Source organism: Rhinolophus sinicus, chromosome 13 (genome assembly GCF_057876585.1).
Source record: "Rhinolophus sinicus isolate RSI-liver-muscle chromosome 13, RSI-T2T, whole genome shotgun sequence".
NCBI lineage: Eukaryota > Metazoa > Chordata > Mammalia > Chiroptera > Rhinolophidae > Rhinolophus > Rhinolophus sinicus.
Window position 1 is genome coordinate 26,000,858 of NC_142513.1, and position 13,465 is coordinate 26,014,322.

The 13,465-nt window shown below is 51.9% G+C and overlaps 1 protein-coding gene across 8 annotated transcripts in view; it reads left to right on the top strand.

Annotated features, from left to right (window-relative positions):
• SMOX (spermine oxidase) overlaps window positions 1-13,465 on the top strand; it is a 35,090-nt gene that overhangs the window by 8,073 nt on the left and 13,552 nt on the right. The window contains exon 2 of one of the 8 annotated variants that reach the window (XM_074317230.2): window positions 9,531-9,619. The exons of the other annotated variants lie outside the window; for them this stretch is intronic. The gene's annotated coding sequence lies outside the window, so the exon portion shown is untranslated. The remainder of the gene's footprint in view (window positions 1-9,530; window positions 9,620-13,465) is intronic. 8 annotated transcript variants of the gene reach the window in all.

Sequence of the window (13,465 nt, forward strand, 5' to 3'; positions counted from 1 at the left end):
GGAATGGCTGGCAGGATCAGGAGATTTGGGCAGAATGCAGTAATTTTTCAGGCCACCCTGGCCTCTGTGGGCCTCGTCTGAGTGTGGATTTCAGAGCATCATGTGGGGTGTAGGAGACAGAGACTGAGGGCAGGGAGGAGGTGTCCCCTGAGGAGGTCTACCTTCATTCATTAGGCCATGGGGAGTCATCAAAGGTTTTTGAGCGTCGCAGTGGTTTGATGAGAGCAGCGCTTTAGTGAGAAGCTTGGCAGGGCTGTGATGGTGGTTTGGGGGGCAGGACCCCCTTAGGCCTTCCTCATAGAATAGTTTATGCCCCTTCACAACTCAAAGCACTGGCCGGGGTCGAGTTGCTTATATGACCCCTGTCTTTAGATTCTCAGAGCTCTGAGTCATTTTCTCCCAAAGGTTGGGAATTTCATCCTGTTGCCTTCCTGGCAGGGTGTTGCAAGTGCAGGAAAGGGGTGAGGGGAGTTCCAGGGCCCCTGCTCCTTTCCCCACCTCCTCCCCTGTGGCTGAGGGCCTCAGTGAGTCCACCCTGCCTTGTCCCTTGCCACACCTCATTTCCTCTGAAGTGTGAGGACTCTTTGTTCAGCAGCTCAGGTGGGGGTGACAGGGTGTGGCATTTCAAACAGTGACCCAGGAGAAGTTGCTTTCATGGTTCAAAGTTGGGCAGACAGGAGGGCCCTGGCAGAGGATGCTCAGTGAGCTTGCTTACCCAGCACAGCGACACGACACTCTCGTGTCCTCCTTCGCCCTCCTCCTCGTTTTCTTCCTCTTTCTTCCTCAAACAGTTGGAGCCCAGGGCTTTTCCTGCTGTCTCTAAAAAGGCTGGGAGGACAGGGGAGGAAGTAAAAAGCATTTGGGTCAGCCAGAGTAGGGTGTCCTGGGCTGGGGAGTGCAGCCCCCATGCCCCCTCAGTCCAGATTCTTTTATCTTCTAGCTAATTCTTGGAGGAGGGTGTTAAGGAAGGTGTGATTTAAGCCCAGGAGAAGAAGCACTTGGAAATGAACTGTAATTTATTAGAAAACAGAACAAAGAACCTAGCCACTCTCTACCACTTTTGGGCCAAGCCTTGGCAGATCCATAGTTCCTGCCTCAGGAACTATGGCCCCATAGAGCCCGAGCTATTACCCCATTTCACAGACGGGGACACTGGCAGTGCCAATGAATGGAATGACTGGGTCTCCAACCCCAGTTCTAGGATATCTCGTCAGGGGCCTGTTCTTCACCTCACAGACCCCTCAGAGCCTCCCCACCACAACCAGAACTTCCCCCTCAAGCAAGCCCAGCCCAACTCCTGACCTCAGGGAGAAGGTGCTGATGGTGCTTTTGGACTGGCAAAAAACTAGACCTTGAGTCAGCTAGATTTTAAGATGACTCAGGCAGAGACACTCAGGACCATCAATGGGCGAACATTCTGAGGAAAGATTTTTAAATGAGGCCTTTAAATGTTAAACATACAGATCCTTTCTACTCTCTTTGAAAATTTTGGAAAAATTGATTTAAAAAATCATACACTATGAATGGAAAACTTTTGACTTAATCTGAAAAAGTAACTCAAGACAATGAACTCAACTCATTCCTTGGTTTTAAAATAATGTGAAGTCTGAGGCTTAGTATTTTACTAAGTGAATTTTGGAGCGCTTTATGTCAGATGGCAGGTATGGGACCTCTCTGAACCTCGGTTTCCTCCTCTGTAGGATGAGGGTATTGACATGAGGATTCACTGATATATTCCACGTGAAATGCTTAGCACTCTGTTCTGTACCTCAGACGTGCTCAGGGAAAAATAGTGATAACGATGATAAAATTGTAAGAACAAGCATTTCTTGACTTCAAAAGCTGGCGAATTATTAAGTCTCTCTGTGAACTAAACAAAAGGACTTGAAGAATATATTTATTGTACAGGCTCAGTATCTTAACTGTAGGTGTTTTATAGATTAAATCGTGGGGTCAGGGCCCACGTGTGCATTTTGAAATGAACACCATTGGCTTTTCAGACTTGGTTCCAGCTCTTGCTAGAGTTCTGCTTCAGGGTTGAACTTTACGGAGAGGCCTTTATTGGGTGAGCTTTTGTTAGGAGATGCTGTGTTACCGTGTTTCCCCGAAAATAAGACTGGGTCTCATATTAAATTTTGCTCCAAAAGATGCATTAGAGCTTATGTTCAGGGGATGTCCTCCTAAAAAATCATGCGAGGGCTTGTTTTCTGGTTCGGTCTTATTTCCGGGGAAACACGGTAGGATTTGTTAGAGGAGCACAGTTACACCATCCTGAAGTTACCAGGTGGGGAAAATCTTGGGCCACTGAGAGAGGTGACAATCTAGAGGGAAGTATGAGTTAGTTGCTCTTAGAATTTTTTTGTGTGTGTGTGCAGGCACAGCAATTAGACCACTGTCCCTGTCCCTGTTTATGGAGGATGAAGCCAAGGGCAGAGGGCTGTGGCCTGGCATAGTGTAGTGCCTGGCAAGCCTTGAGCCAGTCCCCATGAGGCAGGGAGACTCGGGTGGCCTGAAGCCGACCCCACTATCACCCTGAGCAGGAGGCAGGTGGCCTCCCCTTGGCAGCCCTAGGTTTTGGTGGAGCAGCCAGGCTTGGGGACACGTCATGCAGGGCAGCCCCAAGTGCTTGGCACAAAGTGTGTAGTGTCAGTCTGTGGGGAGGGGTGGGACAGGAGAAGTGGCAGGCCAGGGCTTTCCTCATGCCTGCTGTTCCTGGAGGCTGATAGGGGCCTGAGAACCGAGTAAGTGCTGGGGAGCAAGAGATGAGCTCTCAGTATTGTCAAGCCTCAGTATTATCACTCTGTCTGGGTGGCCTCCATCACTTCTGTGAACCTCTCTGAGCCTGTTCCCTCCTCTGTAAAATGGGTACCTGGGTGTTGGGGAGTATTAAATGATGGCATGAACGGAGACTGCTCAGCGCGGGGCCTGGTGCAGGAAGGGCTCAATAAACAGAAGTTTGCTACGAGGTTCATATGGTGCCTGCATTTTGGGGGGATGTTTTTGTTTTCCTTTTTGCCTTTTGTTATCATGTGTGCCACCTTCACTTTGTGATAAACTGTGCTGAGTGGGGGCCATAGGAGAGGGAGCTTTATGAGAAAAGAGTTTACAGTGGAGGGGGACCCCTTCCCACAAAACCTGCCTGGAATCAGCAAGCCTTGGACACTCAGCTCTCCTGTCAGGGCTGCAGTGTCTCGTTGGGGGCAGGGAGCACGGGTCCTGGGCTGGGCAGAGTGGGGACCCCGTGGCTCTGGAGAGAGGATGGGCTTGCAGGAGAGCTCCCTCCTCCCCGGGGCTGGAGCTGAAGCACAGACAGGCTTTGTGCAGAGTCACGAGGGGCCAGCAAGGGGGAACTGCGCCCGGGCTTGAGTTTGTCTCACAAGCCTCAGTTCTTGTCAGTGGTTTTGAAAGAGTCAGTGGAAAGTGCTGACTGGGCAGCCCCCTTCACCCTAGAATTGTGGGGCTGTGGCTCCTGGCAGGGAGAGGGGAGAAACCTGGCAGGGAAGCCACCTCCTCATCTGCCAGCTTACACCTCCCAGGCTTCAAGTGCTCCAGGTGCAGAATAGGTGGGGACGCTAACCCAAGTCAGGGGCCGGTCAGGGTGGTGCCTGCAGGTGACGCCTGAAGAAGGGGGCTGGGAGCGGGGCTCCGGACCATGTGTTTGGGGGTATGCTGGGCATTGCAATGAGAGGTGGCCTGGAAAAGCATTCTCAATGCTGGTGATAGCCCTGAGGGGAGAACTGGGCTCTGCAATTAGACCACCTGGGCCCTCCTCCCACCTGCAGGTCTTATACCAAGTTATTTGGCCTCAGTTTCTTGTCTTTCTTACCCCACAGGCTTGTTGTCAAGGAGAAAGGGGATAACCAGTTGACACAGAACTCGACAGGGTTTGTCCTTGTGGTGTCATGACTGGTCACCCAAGTCATCCTGACCCTGCTCTTGCTCTCGCCCCCATATCCTGTCATTTAGCAAGTTCCCAGGGGGTCACTGTAGCACTTTCACCCTCTGATCCCCTCCTGCCTGTCACTTCCTCTGCTCCATTGTCACCTTCTCAGAGAGGCTTCCCTGACTTCACCACACAGAGCAGCTGCCTCTCCCATCACCCTGCTTTTCTTGTAGCACCTGTCACCCCTGATCTGTTAGATCCTCCATGGGGAGGCTTCTGACTGTTGCTGTAGTCTGAGTGCCAGAGTAGTACTCACTAAACTGTTTGTTGTTTTCTATTGTGGGAAAATGTACATAACATAACATTTACCATTTTAACCATTTTTAAGTGTACAGTAGTTCCCCCATTATCCACAGGGGATATGTTCCAAGACTCCCAGTGTTTGTCTGAAACCAGAGATTGTACCAAGCCGTCTGTTACGATGTTTTTTTCTTATACATACATACCTATGATAGAGTTTAATTTATAAATTAGATACACTAAGAGATTAACAACAATAACTAATAGTGGAATAATTATAACAAAATATTATCATAAAAGTTTGTGAATGTGGTCTCTCTCTCTCCCTGTCAAATATCATATTGTGCTATATGTACAGTGTGGATGTAGTGGACAAAGGGATGATTTACATCCCAGGCAGGATGGAATGGGATGGTGTGAAATTTCATCACACTGCTCAGAACAACGCACAATTTAAAACTTATGAATTGTTGACTTCTGGATTTTTCCATTAAATATTTTTGGACTGCTGTTGACCATAGGTAACTGAAACTGGGAAAGCAAAATTGTGGATAAGGGGGGACCCCATGATGTCATGTGCCCACCCAGACTTCTCACTGCACTGTGCACTGGCTGTACAGAGCCTGCACTGTTTGCTGAGTGACTGTGTGACCGTCCTGCCCACCCCCTCTCACTTTGTCTGGAGGGTTGGGACTGCAGGTGATACCTGATGAAATGGGGCTGGGAGAGGGGTCATGCTCCACACTCCACTGCCTGTGAGGTCTTGTGTTCTCTGGGGACCTGGGGCCACTTTGCCCTTTCTCCTGGGCGTGCCCCCACAAGGGTGAGTTTACGTGTGTGGCTGACTTACTTGGGGAAGCTCAGGGCAAGCCCTCTAGGCCTGCACTGTAGCTCAGGTGGTGGCTGCTGCAGCTGTGGAGGAATGTCAGGTGAGTGGCCAGGTGAGACTGAAATGCAGCAGGTTGAGTCTTGGAGGGAGGGAAAAGTGATGTTGAGAATTGATCTTGTAAGCAACGCCTCTGAGCCTTTGCACATGCTGTTCCCACCGCCTGGAACTCACTTCTCATGTCTCTCGTGGAAATCTCATCTGACCCCTCTCCCTGCCCCCATTAAGTGCCCCTTCCTATCTTCCTCCACATTCTCTATCACAATCCATCCATATCAAGTCCTTATCACTATGTTGTACCTGTGAGTGAACTGGCTGTGGCCTTGTTTGTTTGATCCATTGCTGTATTCTCCCCAGGGCTGTGTCTTGGGGGAGACAACACATAGAAATCTTTCTAAAGATACCTAGGACCCCAGAGAGTGCAGAGCAGGTGTGATGGCAATCCCCATTTTACAGATGAGGAAACAGTCTTCCCCAAGATCACTCAGAGCTAGACCCCATCCTGTACCCGGAGTCCTCTCAAAGGGCAGAGGTTGTCCCTATCTGGCTTGAGGTGCATTGCAGCTATGGAATGAAGAGCGCTTAGGGAGCTGGGCAGCTGCAGGGGCTTGGGGATAGAGGGAGACCCTCAGTTTAAGGGGATTGGGGGAGTGGACCTTGGGCACTTCCTGTCCTGCTGCTCTCTCTGCCTCCTCCTCTCCTGCACAGGTGAACACCATGTTTCTGGGCTAGCCTGGAGCCTGCCTTTGGAGCCTACTGTAGAGTAGTGATTCTTAACCTTGGCTATATGTCACCATCATCTAGGGCCCTTAAAAAAATATCCACAATGGGACCCACTCCCAAAGAGTCTGATTTAGATGACTCAGAGTGGGGGTTGGGTTTCAGTCTTTTATACTAATCTCTAGTTGAGTCTAATGCACTGGCTAGGAAGGAGCTTCTGTCCTCTGGGCCTTGTAAGCCTGGCCCAGGCTCTCTACTCACTCCACCCCAGTCCCGAATTTCAGAAAAGAGGGAGCTGGGCCCTGAGTGAAATGGGGGTTTTATCTGAGGATTCCTACCCTGGGGGGTTCCCCAGGGAGAGAGAACTGATGGCTGTATTAGTTATCTATTGTTGCGTAATAAACTACTCTAAAACTTAGTGGGTTAACATAGCAATAAACATTTATTATCTTCATAGTTTTTGGGAGCAGTTTAGTTGGGTGTTTCTGGTTCAGGGCCTCTCAGGAGGTTGCAGTCAAGATGGTGGCTGGGGCTGCAGTCATGTGAGGGCTTGACTGGGGCCAGAGTGTTTGCTTCCAGGGTGGTTCACTCACAGGCTTTGCTAAGTGGTTTGGCTCTTGGTAGGAGGACTCAGTTTCTCGCCTGACGAGCCTTTCTACAGGGTTGCTTGAGTGTCCTTATGATGTGGTGACTGGTTTCCCCTTTAGCAAGCAGTCGAAGAGAGCAAGGTGGAAGCCACAATGTGTTTTATGAACTAGTTTCGGAAGCCACACTCCATCATTTTTACAATATCCTATTGGTTACACAGGTCAGCTTGGAAGGAGGCTATATTAAGGCACAGGTATTAGGAGGCAAGGATCATTGAGGGCCATCTTGGAGGGTGGTGACCACACAGATCGTCCTGTCATTGCACTTGTAGCCTCACAGTGTTACCTGGGAGGACCAAGCATTCCCAGTTAATGGAGGGGCCCTTCTTTCCTAACCTCTGTTCCTTCCCTGTCATCAGACCATAGCAATGTCACTGCAGGGTGGCTGGTTCTCTCTGGGGCCTGCAGGTCTTGCTCTGGAGTCATCATGTGGCCCAGGGTGGTGGGGGGAGGTGTCTATGACCTCTTACTTGGCTGGATTTTCCCTAGCCCCTACCACATCTGGTGTCCTGGCCCAGCCCTCCCCACAGTCACCCCACTAGTGTGCAGAGTTGGGCCTGTAGGAATAGAAAAACTACTGCTGCTACATGCCTGGCTGTGGGCTAAGCACTCTGCATTGTCCCACTTAACCCTGAGGCTGGTACTCTTTATCTTCATTGTACTGATGAGGAAACTGAGGCTCAGGTCACTCATTTAATATGTGGTAGAGATTCAAACCACTGGTATTCAAAAACAAGTGATCTGACCCCAGACCCTGTATGAAAACCATTGTGCTATAAAGTGTCCCCAAAGGAGGGGACTATTTATCAAGCAGGATCATCAAGCGAAACATAGCAAAGTATGTTTTTATGATTATGTGTGTGTGTGTATGTGTGTGTGAGAGAGTGACGTGTATCTTTCTGAGATTTCTCAAAGGCCATGGTCTCAGAACAGGGCTGGTACTTTGTTTTGAGGCTGTTTTTTTCTCTAGGTCCAGCCCTTTTACGGGAACTTCCTCCCAGGGAAGTGAGTGACTGAGAGCTCCATTTCCCATCAGCCCTCTCCTGCTCACGGCCTGGTCTGCTATCCCCAAGGGCAGTCTCACACCAACGTAGTCACCAGGATAATGGCCAGCTCTGTGGACTCTTGTAATTCTGTGGTTGATGACTTCCTGGAGGGGGGTTCAGAGTTGGGGTGTCAGGTCCTGCTTAGAGTGAGGGAATCTAGGTCATGGAGTCTCCTCCGAAGGGTTGCTAAAGGGAGCCACAGTGAAACCTGTGCCTTTAGGACTTTTCTGGGGAACACAGGAAGCTGGCTGACAGATTCTGGGCTCGGGCCTCACTCAGGGTAGGGGTAATTATTCCCATTTTACAGATGGGGAACCTGAGGCTCAAGTGCCAATGGACTTTCCAAAGGCCACACTGATTAGGGGCAGAGGCTACTGGCTGGGCAGTTTCATCTTCTCCAGGAGTGTCCAGGAGTGGCATAGTTATCATGTCAGACCCAGACCTCTCTCTGGGCTGAAGGGGCCTGGGGTCTGTCTGCCTCTGTAAGATCTGGGATAGAGGGGAATATTGTGGGCCCTGCTGGCTAAGGGGTAACTGCCTACCCTGCCAGACAGGACATCTGCAAGAAGACAAAGATGGGAAACCAGGGCGTGGGGTGTGACAAGCTGCGGTTGGAGATGGAAGCTGAGCTGTGCGGCTGGCCCAGAATTTGAAAGGTTCATAGGGGGTGTTTAGAACCATTATGACTGCCACCTGGTCTGATCTATTGTCAGAGCATGATCTACTCATTTGTTTTTGCTGAAGGTGGGATCTCTAAGGTGGAGTTTGGGGTAAAGCTGTTTGGGGGAGGGTACGGAGGCAGGAATGCAGTCCTAGGCTCTGCCCTGGCCCATCTCCACCTCTGTTTCTCTTTCTGGCTACACTGTCATCAAAGCTGCCAGCTGAGCATTATTTATGCCCATCAGAAGACCTTACCTTTTCTCTGGCTTCTTTCTGTATTCTCTTCCCTTCTCCACCCCCAACTAACCTTAATAACCAGAGGCAGGTGGTCTTCAGGGTCTCTTCCTGCAGGCAGCTGTAAGCTGGGGTCCTGGAACAATCCACCTGGGTCTGTCCCATCTTGCAGAGCGTCATGGGAAGTAGAGGCTGCACAAAGTGCTGACCTCTCCAAGAATCCCTCCCCCTTTGCCACCCGTGCCTGTGTGGGCCAAGCGTTGGATCTGTCCCCTCAAATATCCTGTCTAGCTGCGTCTCTCCATGCAGTGTAAGCTCCCCTTTTTCTGAAAAGGCTTACAAAGCCTTTAAAGTTGTGCTTTTAGGGACTTTACGCATCTGGTAGTGGGGAAGAGATGTGGCTGACAAAAATGGAGAGAAGTCTAAGTTCCAGGAAGGAAGATGGGACCGCCCAGAGCGCTTTCCTCACCTTGGCCTGTAAGGGCCAGAGAATGTTGCTGGTGGGAGGGTTCTGAGGAATGAGGCACCCATGCTTTGGCCCTTTTATGAGCTTGGGGATGGCTAATGGCCCTCATCTCTGATGCCTGTCCCTACCCCCAAAACTGGGTAGGATGGTCAGGCTGAGACAGTACTGAGGGCAGTCTGATGGGTGTCAGGGTCAAGGTCCAATCTGATATTAGGGATGGGGCCATGGCTGAGGCTGGGGTCTGAGTTCAGGTGAAAACTGGGGTTCTTCAAATGAACTGGAGCTCTGGGCTGTGGGAAAGGTGGCACCCACGTCTGTACTAGTCTCTCTGGGTCACTTCCTCCTTCTCCTTCCCTTTCTGAGGTGGCCCTCGCAAGTAGCCACACCTTCTGCTTGTGCTATCATTTAATCTTCCCAGCAGTCCCACCAGGTAGCTCTACCTGATCCCATTTTACAGATGGGAAAGCTTGAAGTCTAAAGGAGGCCGTGAAGCATCCTATGGGGCTTAGACAAGTGTGTCCAGGAGGCGGGGTACAGATGCTGTGTCCTTGGAGTGGGTTCAGAGGTTTTGGCCAGGTGGGGCCCAGAGAAAGGGTCATCTGTCAAGGAAGCGACTGAGCTGGGACCTGGGACTCTGGGCACCCAGGCCAGTGTTCCCTTTCCATCCCTGTGTCTCTTTGGCTTGCAGGCTGCCCTTGTCCTGTCCCCCAACCCCTGTGACTGGCCAGGCCTGGCTCTGCTTTCCTGCCTCTTTTACTTCCTGGCTGGCTGGTCTGGGTAAGGAGGGCTGGGGAGGGTCTGGCTGGGAGGAGTTCAGGCCCAGCCCCTTCCTGGGGCTGAGGGGTAGGAGGAGCCACGCCGGCAGACACAGAGCCCCTTTGTCTGGGCTGCCCGTGCAAAGCAGCTGGTCTGGGATTTCTGGGCGTTTTTTACATTTGAAGAATAATTGCATTGTCTGGGGGGCCCCTTGAGAATCCAAATCACTCCCCAGACCAGCCAGGCAGTCCAGAGAGATTTCCCCTGACATTCCCCCTCCCCTCAGATGTCTGAGGCAGAGGGGTCCCTCCAGGGAAACTGAGGTAGGGCTGCTGCCCTCAAGCACTAGGAGCATCTTTTGGGAGGAGAGACTTAGAAGTCCCCAAGGTTGGTTGGGGAGCGTTCAGGTGGCCCCCAGAGCCCTGAGCAGGGCTGAGAGGAGGGGAGGAGCCTGCTGATTGGGAAGGGTGGGCTCATTTTGGAGCGGAGTCTGAACCCTAAGGAGTGAGGTGAGGTGAGCCAGATGGGCTAACTGCCTGGCCATACTCTTCTCCCCTGGGACATGGGTCATTCACCTGGGTGACCTTGAGAAAAGGAGAAGGAAGCAGACACATGTGGGAGTAGCCTGTGTTCAGGGGTGAGCCAAGAATGGGTAGAAGTTTTTTTGTTCCTTGTGAGGGGTGACTTTGGAAGGGTGTGGGGCATCTGGGAAGCTGGCCCTTCATGGCATCGTTTTTGTTGTCATGGCCACTGTTGGGGAGGGAAGTGACCTGATTGCTGGGTGAGCAGAAGTGGACGCCAATGCTGAAGAGGAAGGGCCACCCCGTGCTGAGCTGGGCCACTGACCTTCCTTGGAGTTCAGTCCTAGGCTTGGGGAGGGGTCACCAGTCTAGCCTGGGACGCTGGCCCTGCTCAGTGATCATGCGGCTGCAGCCTCACTCCAGAATAATAGGCAACAGGATTCCCTGGGGCGAGATGCCTATGCTTTGGGAACAGGCAGTGGCTGGGCGGTGGTGGTTGCAGAACAGAACCAGTGCAAGGAACTCACATTGCCAGGGTGTCTGTTGCTTCAGGAAACATCAGGGGAACAGACCTTCCTGGTGGTTCAAGCAACAGACAGCCGTGCAGCCACACAGCTGCACAACCACAGTACGCTACACAAGGGTGTGCGTATAAGAGAACCCAGCTGGCTTCTCTGACGTGTGTAGGACGGGTGTTTCCCACAGGCCTTCAGCGGGGCTGCACTGGGGATGCTCAAGACTAGTGAAGTTGGGGTATTTGTGTACGTTTGAGGGGGTGTGAATAAAAACTGAAGCCAGAACGGTCAGCTAGGTCCAGAGGGTCAATGGCTGAGGCCTGCCTAATATCTGGTACATTGTAGATCCTCAGTGAATTGCTGGGTATTATTCCTGGTCAATGAGGGGCCCGGCCAGCGTTGCCTTTGAGGGGGTGGCTGAGCAATTCTGTAGGGGTGCAGTTCAGATGGAGGAGGCAGGCCGCTGCCTGGGGAAGTTGAATGTAGAGGCAACAGTGATTTGGGCTGTGGGGTTGATGTCGTGACCCAATGGATACGGGTGGGTCTTTCACGAAGGATGCCTTCAGTTTTGAGCCTGGGAGTGCTTGGTGCTCCAGCCGTTTTTAATCGAGATGGGGAAAGCATAAGGAGATGCATGGTGCCCCCAGCTCAGTTCTGGGCATTTCCAAGAGGGGCTGAGCAGGGTCATTTGTGGGAGGCCAGGATTAAAACGTATCTCTTGTATTTGGCAGTTAGGAGGTACTTTTTGAAGAGTAAATCTCCGGATGTCAATTGAAACAGTGAGGATGTTGCGAAAACATGGGTGGGGAAGTGGACGCGCTTGGGTGCCAGTGTCCATTCCTGTGGCATGGCCTCCTCGTCTTCATCCATTCTTCTTTGGTGGCTCTGCCACAGGACAGATCTTTCGTCCCTCTTTTCCTCTCTTCTTTTCAGTTTGGCTTCCTGGGCAGCTCAGTCATGGCATTGTTGGCTCTGTGTAGCAGGGGGAGGCTGGGGCCTGCAGGCCAGAGTGGGAAGGAGGCTGGGGAGGGCAGTGGGGCACCGTGAATGGCAGTGAGACACTCATGCCATCACTGGCCTGATTTCCTGAAGTTACCAAGCTTGGCCTGCTTGGGGATGTAGGGGCCCCAGGCTCCCACCCCCATTTTGCCAGGGGGAAGCAGGAGCAAGAAGGCAAGTGCTGTTGCCCTGTGCCTCCTGCCTCCCTCCTCCCCTACCCCTTCTCCTCTCCCTCCTCCTCCTCCTCCTGCCCCCTCCCTGCCTGGCTGAGCCAGCACTTTTTTCTTCTCTCCTTTATCTGCTAGAAAAGTACAGGGCGTTCTGTTTCTCCTGTGCATACAGATCAGGGAGCGGATGTTATTTATTTATTTATTTCCCAAAGTTGAGAGAAGGGCAGGCAGGCACCAAGGAGCATTAAGTAATTCTTCCTAAGTCAGGCATTTTCTCATAAAACTGAAAAAAAAAAATGTTGGAAACGAAAACATGACACAAACCAATAGAAAACAAGTTGTCTCCCCAATCAGATAACAGCACCTGAAGATCCAGTTCAGCATTGCGCTGAGGGCCCAGCACACAGCAGGTATCCCTGCACATGGCTTTCTACCTTTCAGTTTGGACCCCAAGGCGTGTTGGCTCCAAGGACCGATATGGGGGGCATGGCAGACACCTCATCTCTCTCTGCCTTCTGTGGGCTATGCTGGTGGTTTCTGTGGCTTCTTGGGGGCCCTAGGGGTTGATGGGCCATCTGAGACAAGGCCTGTGGAAGCATAGGACTGGGGGATTAGCTGTGAGGGCCAGGGACACTGGCGACCTACATGACCCTACTTACTGCTTCCACGTTGACACCCCATGTGTGATGTCTGTCTGTGATACTTGGGAACTCGGGGTACTTTTCTGTGTTCATCTGAAAGGCAAGCTGCCCGCCTGTACTTCTCAAAATCCATTCCTGACCCCCTTCCCAAAGACAATCTGCTCATAATTTAGCTATAGAACTTCACAAATGATGTTTACATGCGCAGCTCTTGAAAAGGGTGACAGTCTTGTGACGTCCACATAGGGCCTTATTGGACTTCACAACGAGGTAGTGAGGGCAAGCTGACCATTTGCGAGAGAAGGACGTTCAGGAAGGGCTGGGAAAGTGCTGCTGCCCCAAGCATTCTTTCCCTAGACCCGCTTCCCAAGGTAGCTTCTTACCTAGACCCCAGGTTTTTAGAGGTAATGCCCCAGGGAACCTGTGATGAGACTTCAGTAGGGGCAGGACCCCCTGCTTCATCCCAGGCATACCCTGGGCCCCACAGGAACTTTTCGAGAAGGGGTTCCACCAACAAAGTTGGAGAACCACTGCACCAATCCAACTCCTTTATTGTATAAAAGAGTTTGTTTTGGGGGTGGCCTCAGGGTAGGGGTGGGAATAGAGATGAGATGAGCAGTGCCCAGCTGTGTTGGTGTCAGTGGTAGCTTCCAGCGCCCTATGTATTTATAGACCTGCTGTAGACCCTTCCTCCCTGCTGCCTGCCCTGGCCTCCTGGTGTGGACAGCCACAGCCTTACCTAGATTTAGTGCGCAGGAAGGAGAACCTGGGGGAGGGAAGAAGGGAAGGGAGGAAAGGACTCAAGCCAGCCCTGATCCCCATGCTCCTGGGAGGCTGGACGGAACATCCTGGGAAACTGGGGGTGGAGTGGGTGGAGCGTGGTGGACGGACAGGAGGACTGAAGCAGGAGGGAGGAGGAATGGGAAAGCTGGGACACAGGCTGTCCTGGAAGGAGGCGGGGCACCAGTCTGAGTCTGCGAGCCCCTACCTCTGAACCTGAGAGTCTGTCTCAGAGATTCCA